This window comes from Petromyzon marinus, chromosome 29, assembly GCF_048934315.1.
Source record: "Petromyzon marinus isolate PM22_M1 ecotype Great Lakes invasive population chromosome 29, UKy_Petmar_22M1.pri1.0, whole genome shotgun sequence".
Lineage (NCBI taxonomy): Eukaryota > Metazoa > Chordata > Hyperoartia > Petromyzontiformes > Petromyzontidae > Petromyzon > Petromyzon marinus.
The window spans coordinates 11,271,243-11,280,163 of record NC_133695.1 but is presented as its reverse complement, the minus strand read 5'-3'; the positions used below and the strand labels follow the sequence as shown (position 1 = coordinate 11,280,163).

Genomic DNA, 8,921 nt, shown 5'->3' with positions numbered 1-8,921 from the left:
CTCTGTCTCTTATTACCCTGTCTCTCATCTCTCTCTCTCATCTCTCTGTGTCTCTCATCTCTCTCTATTTCATCTCTCTGTGTCTCTTATTACCCTGTCTCTCTCATCTCTCTCCATTTCATATCTCTGTGTCTCTCATCTCTCTATTTCATCTCTCTGTCTCATCTCTCTGTCTCTCTCATCTCTCTCTATTTCATCTCTCTGTCTCATCTCTCTCTATTCATCTCTCTGTGTCTCTCTTATCTCTCTGTCTCTCTCATCTCTCTGTCTCTCTCATCTCTCTCTATTTCATCTATGTCTCTCTCATCTCTCTGTCTCTCATCTCTCTCTATTTCATCTCTCTGTGTCTCTCATCTCTCTGTCTCTCTCATCTCTCTGTGTCTCTCTCATCTCTCTGTCTCTCTCATCTCTCTCTATTTCATCTTTGTCTCTCTCATCTCTCTGTCTCTCTTATCTCTCTCTATTTCATCTCTCTGTCTCTCTCATCTCTCTGTGTCTCTCTCATCTCTCTGTCTCTTTCATCTCTCTCTATTTCATCTTTGTCTCTCTCATCTCTCTGTCTCTTTCATCTCTCTCTATTTCATCTTTGTCTCTCTCATCTCTCTGTCTCTCTTATCTCTCTCTATTTCATCTCTCTGTCTCTCATCTCTCTGTCTCTCTTATCTCTCTATTTCATATCTCTGTCTCTCTTATCTCTCTGTCTCTCTCATCTCTCTTCTCTCTCATCTCTCTGTCTCTCTCATCTCTCTCTATTACATCTTTCTGTCACTCATCTCTCTGTCTCTCTCATCTCTCTCTGTTTCATCTCTCTGTCTCTCTCATCTCTCTGTCTCTCTCATCTCTCTGTCTCTCTCATCTCTCTGTCTCTCTCATCTCTCTGTCTCTCTCATCTCTCTGTCTCTTTCATCTCTCTCTATTTCATCTCTCTGTCTCTAATCTCTCTGTCTCTCATCTCTCTCTGTTTCATCTCTCTGTCTCTCTCATCTTTGTCTCTCTCATCTCTCTGTGTCTCTCTCATCTCTCTGTTTCATCTCTCTGTCTCTCTTATCTCTCTGTCTCTCTCATCTCTCTGTGTCTCTCTCTATTTCATCTCTCTGTCTCTCTCATCTCTCTGTGTCTCTCATCTCTCTCTGTTTCATCTCTCTGTCTCTCATCTCTCTGTCTCTCTCATCTCTCTGTGTCTCTCTCATCTCTCTGTGTCTCTCTTATCTCTCTCTATTTCATCTCTCTCTGTTTCATCTCTCTGTCTCTCATCTCTCTGTCTCTGTCATCTCTCTGTGGCTCTCTCATCTCTCTGTCTCTCTCATCTCTCTCTATTTCATATCTCTGTCTCTCTCATCTCTCTGTCTCTCTCATCTCTCTGTCTCTCTCATCTCTCTGTCTCTCTCATCTCTCTCTATTTCATCTGTCTGTCTCTCATCTCTCTGTCTCTCTCATCTCTCTCTGTTTCATCTCTCTGTCTCTCATCTCTCTGTCTCTCTTATCTCTTCGTCTCTCCCATTTCTCTCTGTCTCTTATTACCCTGTTACCCTGTCTCTTTCATCTCTCTCCGTCTCTTTAATTTCTCTCTCTCTCTGTCTATCTCATCTGTGTCTCTCTCATGGAGCCGTCCATAAATGACGTCACGCACCTGGGGGGGGGGGGGGTCAGACATTTGTGACGATGTGTGACGAGGGGGGGTGGTTTGAGAAATGTGATGTCACGTCAAAATGCGCAACTTTAAATAAGTACAGACAACACGTTATACTTAATTAAATAGACTTTATAATAAATGTTTTCTCCTACATCAGAGTGCAGCGCCACATTAAATACGCACTACAATGACAATAGTATTTGGGGGGGGGCAGAGCTTTGTGACGTCAAATTTGAGGAGGGGTGTGACTTTTTGTGACGAGGGGGGGGTCAAAAATCGTCCAAAATCGCGTGACGTCATTTATGGACGGCCCCCATCTCTCTCCGTTTCATCTCTCTCTGTCTCTCCCCCCGTTGGTCGCGTGGATTTGTATGTGTGTGTGTCACCTCTGGAGTTGTGTGTGGGTGTGTGTGTCACCTCTGGAGTTGTGTGTGTGTGTGTCACCTCTGGAGTTGTGTGTGTGTGTCACCTCTGGGGTTGTGTGTGTGTGTGTCACCTCTGGAGTTGTGTGTGTGTGTCACCTCTGGAGTTGTGTGTGTGTGTGTCACCTCTGGAGTTGTGTGTGTGTGTCACCTCTGGGGTTGTGTGTGTGTCACCTCTGGAGTTGTGTGTGTGTGTGTGTCACCTCTGGAGTTGTGTGTGTGTGTGTGTCACCTCTGGAGTTGTGTGTGTGTCACCTCTGGAGTTGTGTGTGTGTCACCTCTGGAGTTATGTGTGTGTGTCGCCTCTGGAGTTGTGTGTGTGTGTCACCTCTGGGGTTGTGTGTGTGTGTCACCTCTGGAGTTGTGTGTGTGTGTCACCTCTGGAGTTGTGTGTGTGTGTCACCTCTGGAGTTGTGTGTGTGTCACCTCTGGAGTTGTGTGTGTGTGTGTCACCTCTGGAGTTGTGTGTGTGTGTCGCCTCTGGAGTTGTGTGTGTGTGTCACCTCTGGGGTTGTGTGTGTGTGTGTGTCACCTCTGGAGTTGTGTGTGTGTCACCTCTGGAGTTGTGTGTGTGTGTGTCACCTCTCGGGTTGTGTGTGTGTGTGTCACCTCTGGAGTTGTGTGTGTGTGTCACCTCTGGAGTTGTGTGTGTGTGTGTTCTCTCTTCCCCCCCTCTATCCCGCATTGGAATCAACGCGCGTCTGTCGATTCTCCGTGGACAGGCTCGGCAGCTCGGCAGCGCCCCCCAGTGGCCAGAGCAAAGATTAAACAGAGACCCCCCCACGTCTGATGTCCATAGCCTTTGGCCGCTGTTGGTGCAACACCGATATTAAGGCCGGCAGGGCGGCAAGAGAGGATGAGGATGCAACGCCCATAGGCCGTCTTTGTATCCCCGGTGGTGACGTTCACACAACGCTCCAAGGCTACTTACTCATTTGGACGCCGAATTGACCCTGGGCCCTCGACCAAGTGGAACGAATTCGCCCCCCCCCCGCCGCTGTTTTATTCGCTCGTGAGCTGCTGGGACTCGGCTCACAACAACGCCACCACCGCTTTCATCGAGCGCAGTGGCGCTAACCGCTGCGCCACCGCTCCCCCTGGCGGAGAGTCATCTCGCACGCGGCACGCTCGGAGGGGAATTCCTCGGCTTCCCCCTGGGGGGTGCGGGGGGGGTGCGGGGGGTGCAGGGGGGTGCGGGGGGGTGCAGGGGGGGGCAGGGGGGGTGCAGGGGGGGTGCAGGGGGGGCAGGGGGGGTGCAGGGGGGGTGAAGGGGGGGTGCAGGGGGGGTGCAGGGGGGGGTGCAGGGGGGTGAAGGGGGGGGTGCAGGGGGGGCGCCCACAGATGGCCGTGGTTCGCGGAACACTGCGGGGGGTCATCGGCAGGGCCGGGCGCAGTGCCGGGCGCAGTGCCGCGTGGGTGAAGCGAGCCTGAGACGCGCGCCTGCGGCAACGGGCCGAGCGAAGAAACACAAAAAGACGTGGACATGCAGCAGTGAAGAGCAGCAGCAGTGAAGATCAGCAGCAGGGGCAGTGAAGAGCAGCAGCAGGAGCAGTGAAGAGCAGCAGCAGCAGTAGTGAAAATCAGCAGCAGGAGCAGTGAGGATCAGCAGCAGGAGCAGTGAAGAGCAGCAGTGAAAATCAGCAGCAGGAGCAGTGAAGATCAGCAGCAGTGAAGATCAGCAGCAGGGGCAGTGAAGATCAGCAGCAGTGAAGATCAGCAGCAGCAGTGAAGATCAGCAGCAGCAGTGAAGATCAGCAGCAGCAGTGAAGATCAGCAGCAGCAGTGAAGATCAGCAGCAGGGGCCGTGAAGATCAGCAGCAGGGGCAGTGAAGATCAGCAGCAGGAGCAGTGAGGATCAGCAGCAGGAGCAGTGAAGATCAGCAGCAGCAGTAAAGATCAGCAGCAGCAGTGAAGATCAGCAGCAGGAGCAGCAGTGAAGATCAGCAGCAGGAGCAGCAGTGAAGATCAGCAGCAGGAGCAGTGAAGATCAGCAGCAGCAGTGAAGATCAGCAGCAGCAGTGAAGATCAGCAGCAGGAGCAGCAGTGAAGATCAGCAGCAGGAGCAGTGAAGATCAGCAGCAGGAGCAGTGAAGAGCAGCAGCAGGAGCAGAGAAGATCAGCAGCAGGGGCCGTGAAGATCAGCAGCAGGGGCAGTGAAGATCAGCAGCAGTGAAGATCAGCAGCAGGAGCAGTGAAGAGCAGCAGCAGCAGCAGAGAAGATCAGCAGCAGGAGCAGCAGTGAAGATCAGCAGCAGTGAAGATCAGCAGCAGGGGCAGTGAAGATCAGCAGCAGTGAAGATCAGCAGCAGGGGCAGTGAAGATCAGCAGCAGTGAAGATCAGCAGCAGGGGCAGTGAAGATCAGCAGCAGTGAAGATCAGCAGCAGGGGCAGTGAAGATCAGCAGCAGTGAAGATCAGCAGCAGGGGCAGTGAAGATCAGCAGCAGGAGCAGTGAAGATCAGCAGCAGGAGCAGTGAAGATCAGCAGCAGTGAAGATCAGCAGCAGGGGCAGTGAAGATCAGCAGCAGTGAAGATCAGCAGCAGGGGCAGTGAAGATCAGCAGCAGTGAAGATCAGCAGCAGGGGCAGTGAAGATCAGCAGCAGTGAAGATCAGCAGCAGGGGCAGTGAAGATCAGCAGCAGTGAAGATCAGCAGCAGGGGCAGTGAAGATCAGCAGCAGTGAAGATCAGCAGCAGGGGCAGTGAAGATCAGCAGCAGTGAAGATCAGCAGCAGGAGCAGTGAAGATCAGCAGCAGTGAAGATCAGCAGCAGGAGCAGTGAAGATCAGCAGCAGTGAAGATCAGCAGCAGGGGCAGTGAAGATCAGCAGCAGCAGTGAAGATCAGCAGCAGGAGCAGTGAAGATCAGCAGCAGTGAAGATCAGCAGCAGGGGCAGTGAAGATCAGCAGCAGCAGTGAAGATCAGCAGCAGGAGCAGTGAAGATCAGCAGCAGTGAAGATCAGCAGCAGGAGCAGTGAAGATCAGCAGCAGTGAAGATCAGCAGCAGGGGCAGTGAAGATCAGCAGCAGCAGTGAAGATCAGCAGCAGGAGCAGTGAAGATCAGCAGCAGTGAAGATCAGCAGCAGGGGCAGTGAAGATCAGCAGCAGGGGCAGTGAAGATCAGCAGCAGGGGCAGTGAAGATCAGCAGCAGGAGCAGAGAAGATCAGCAGCAGGAGCAGTGAAGAGCAGCAGCAGGGGCAGTGAAGATCAGCAGCAGGGGCAGTGAAGATCAGCAGCAGGGGCAGTGAAGATCAGCAGCAGTGAAGATCAGCAGCAGGAGCAGTGAAGATCAGCAGCAGTGAAGATCAGCAGCAGGGGCAGTGAAGATCAGCAGCAGGGGCAGTGAAGATCAGCAGCAGGGGCAGTGAAGATCAGCAGCAGTGAAGATCAGCAGCAGTGAAGATCAGCAGCAGTGAAGATCAGCAGCAGGGGCAGTGAAGATCAGCAGCAGGGGCAGTGAAGATCAGCAGCAGGGGCAGTGAAGATCAGCAGCAGTGAAGATCAGCAGCAGGAGCAGTGAAGATCAGCAGCAGTGAAGATCAGCAGCAGGGGCAGTGAAGATCAGCAGCAGGGGCAGTGAAGATCAGCAGCAGTGAAGATCAGCAGCAGGGGCAGTGAAGATCAGCAGCAGTGAAGATCAGCAGCAGGGGCAGTGAAGATCAGCAGCAGGCGAGCCGGCAGCTTCGCTAGGCACGTACACCGGGCACGGGACATCGCGATGGAGGCGTGCGTGGTGCCTGGTGAGTGACTATGTGTGTGTGGTGACTGTGTGTGTGTTGAGTGACTGTGTGTGTGTGGTGTGTGACTGTGTGTGTGGTGTGTGGTGAGTGACTGTGCGTGCCTGGTGAGTGACTGTGTGTGTGGTGTGTGGTGAGTGACTGTGCGTGCCTGGTGAGTGACTGTGTGAGTGTGGTGAGTGACTGTGTGAGTGTGGTGAGTGACTGTGTGTGTGGTGTGTGGTGAGTGACTGTGCGTGCCTGGTGAGTGACTATGTGTGTGTGCGTGGTGTGTGGTGAGTGACTGTGCGTGCCTGGTGAGTGACTGTGTGAGTGTGGTGAGTGATTGTGTGAGTGTGGTGAGTGACTGTGTGTGTGGTGTGTGGTGAGTGACTGTGCGTGCCTGGTGAGTGACTGTGTGAGTGTGGTGAGTGACTGTGTGTGTGGTGTGTGGTGAGTGACTGTGCGTGCCTGGTGAGTGACTGTGTGAGTGTGGTGAGTGACTGTGTGTGTGGTGTGTGGTGAGTGACTGTGCGTGCCTGGTGAGTGACTGTGTGAGTGTGGTGAGTGACTGTGTGTGTGGTGTGTGGTGAGTGACTGTGCGTGCCTGGTGAGTGACTGTGTGAGTGTGGTGAGTGATTGTGTGAGTGTGGTGAGTGACTGTGTGTGTGTGTGGTGTGTGGTGAGTGACTGTGCGTGCCTGGTGAGTGACTGTGTGTGTGTGGTGAGTGATTGTGTGAGTGTGGTGAGTGACTGTGTGAGTGTGCGTGGTGTGTGGTGAGTGACTGTGTGAGTGTGGTGAGTGACTGTGTGAGTGTGGTGAGTGACTATGTGTGTGTGGTGTGTGGTGAGTGACTGTGCGTGCCAGGTGAGTGACTGTGTATGTGTGCGTGGTGTGTGGTGAGTGACTGTGTGAGTGTGGTGAGTGACTGTGTGAGTGTGGTGAGTGACTATGTGTGTGTGCGTGGTGTGTGGTGAGTGACTGTGTGAGTGTGGTGAGTGACTGTGTGTGTGGTGTGTGGTGAGTGACTGTGCGTGCCTGGTGAGTGACTGTGTGAGTGTGGTGAGTGATTGTGTGAGTGTGGTGAGTGACTGTGTGTGTGTGTGGTGTGTGGTGAGTGACTGTGCGTGCCTGGTGAGTGACTATGTGTGTGTGTGTGGTGAGTGACTGTGCGTGCCTGGTGAGTGACTGTGTGAGTGTGATGAGTGACTGTGCGTGCCTGGTGAGTGACTGTGTGTGTGTGCGTGGTGTGTGGTGAGTGACTGTGTGAGTGTGGTGAGTGACTGTGTGAGTGTGGTGAGTGACTGTGTGTGTGTGGTGTGTGGTGAGTGACTGTGCGTGCCTGGTGAGTGACTATGTGTGTGTGCGTGGTGTGTGGTGAGTGACTGTGTGAGTGGGTAGTCAGCGAACGTGCGTGCGTCTGTGCGTCTTTACGTGTATGTACGTTCGCCAGTGCGTGTGTGTGTGTGCAGTCAGTCTGTCTAGCTACTACCAGTGTGTGTGTGTGTGCAGTCAGTCTGTCTAGCTACTGTCAGTGTGTGTGTGTGTGCAGTCAGTCTGTCTAACTACTGTCAGTGTGTGTGTGTGTGCAGTCAGCCTGTCTAACTACTGTCAGTGTGTGTGTGTGTGTGTGCAGTCAGCCTGTCTAACTACTGTCAGTGTGTGTGTGTGTGCAGTCAGTCTGTCTAACTACTGTCAGTGTGTGTGTGTGTGCAGTCAGCCTGTCTAACTACTGTCAGTGTGTGTGTGTGTGCAGTCAGTCTGTCTAACTACTGTCAGTGTGTGTGTGTGTGCAGTCAGCCTGTCTAACTACTGTCAGTGTGTGTGTGTGTGCAGTCAGTCTGTCTAACTACTGTCAGTGTGTGTGTGTGTGCAGTCAGTCTGTCTAACTACTGTCAGTGTGTGTGTGTGTGTGCAGTCAGTCTGTCTAACTACTGTCAGTGTGTGTGTGTGTGCAGTCAGTCTGTCTAACTACTGTCAGTGTGTGTGTGTGTGCAGTCAGTCTGTCTAACTACTGTCAGTGTGTGTGTGTGTGCAGTCAGTCTGTCTAACTACTGTCAGTGTGTGTGTGTGTGCAGTCAGTCTGTCTAGCTACTGTCAGTGGGTGTGTGTGCAGTCAGCCTGTCTAACTACTGTCTGTGTGTGCAGTCAGCCTGTCTAACTACTGTCAGTGGGTGTGTGTGTGTGTGCAGTCAGCCTGTCTAGCTACTGTCAGTGTGTGTGTGTGTGCAGTCAACCTGTCTAGCTACTGCCAGTGTGTGTGTGTGTTTGCAGTCAGCCTGTCTAACTACTGTCAGTGTGTGTGTGCAGTCTGTCTAACTACTGTCAGTGTGTGTGTGTGCAGTCAGTCTGTCTAGCTACTGTCAGTGTGTGTGTGCAGTCAGTCTGTCTAACTACTGTCAGTGTGTGTGTGTGTGTGTGCAGTCAGTCTGTCTAGCTACTGTCAGTGTGTGTGTGCAGTCAGTCTGTCTAACTACTGTCAGTGTGTGTGTGTAGTCAGTCTGTCTAACTACTGTCAGTGTGTGTGTGTGTAGTCAGTCTGTCTAGCTACTGTCAGTGTGTGTGTGCAGTCAGTCTGTCTAACTACTGTCAGTGTGTGTGTTGGTGTGTGCAGTCAGCCTGTCTAACTACTGTCAGTGTGTGTGTGTGTGCAGTCAGTCTGTCTAACTACTGTCAGTGTGTGTGTGTGTGTAGTCAGTCTATCTAACTACTGTCAGTGTGTGTGCAGTCAGCCTGTCTAGCTACTGCAAGTGTGTGTGTGCAGTCAGTCTGTCTAACTACTGTCAGTGTGTGTATGTGTGCAGTCAGTATTTCTAACTACTGTCAGTGTGTGTGTGCAGTCAGCCTGTCTAGCTACTGTCAGTGTGTGTGTGTGTGCAGTCAGTCTGTCTAACTACTGTCAGTGTGTGTGTGTGTGTGCAGTCAGTCTGTCTAGCTACTGTCAGTGTGTGTGTGCAGTCAGCCTGTCTAGCTACTGTCAGTGTGTGTGTGTGTGCAGTCAGTCTGTCTAACTACTGTCAGTGTGTGTGTGTACAGTCAGCCTGTCTAGCTACTGTCAGTGTGTGTGTGTGCAGTCTGTCTAACTACTGTCAGTGTGTGTGTGTGCAGTCAACCTGTCTAGCTACTGTCAGTCTGTGTGTGTGCAGTCAG

The 8,921-nt window shown here is 52.4% G+C and overlaps 1 protein-coding gene across 1 annotated transcript in view; it reads left to right on the top strand.

The window, feature by feature from the left end:
• Nucleotides 1-4,667: 4,667 nt before the first annotated feature.
• Nucleotides 4,668-8,921, top strand: part of LPGAT1 (lysophosphatidylglycerol acyltransferase 1) — a 107,931-nt gene continuing 103,677 nt past the window's right edge. Inside the window, exon 1 of the mRNA XM_032962618.2 lies at nt 4,668-5,794. The gene's annotated coding sequence lies outside the window, so the exon portion shown is untranslated. The remainder of the gene's footprint in view (nt 5,795-8,921) is intronic.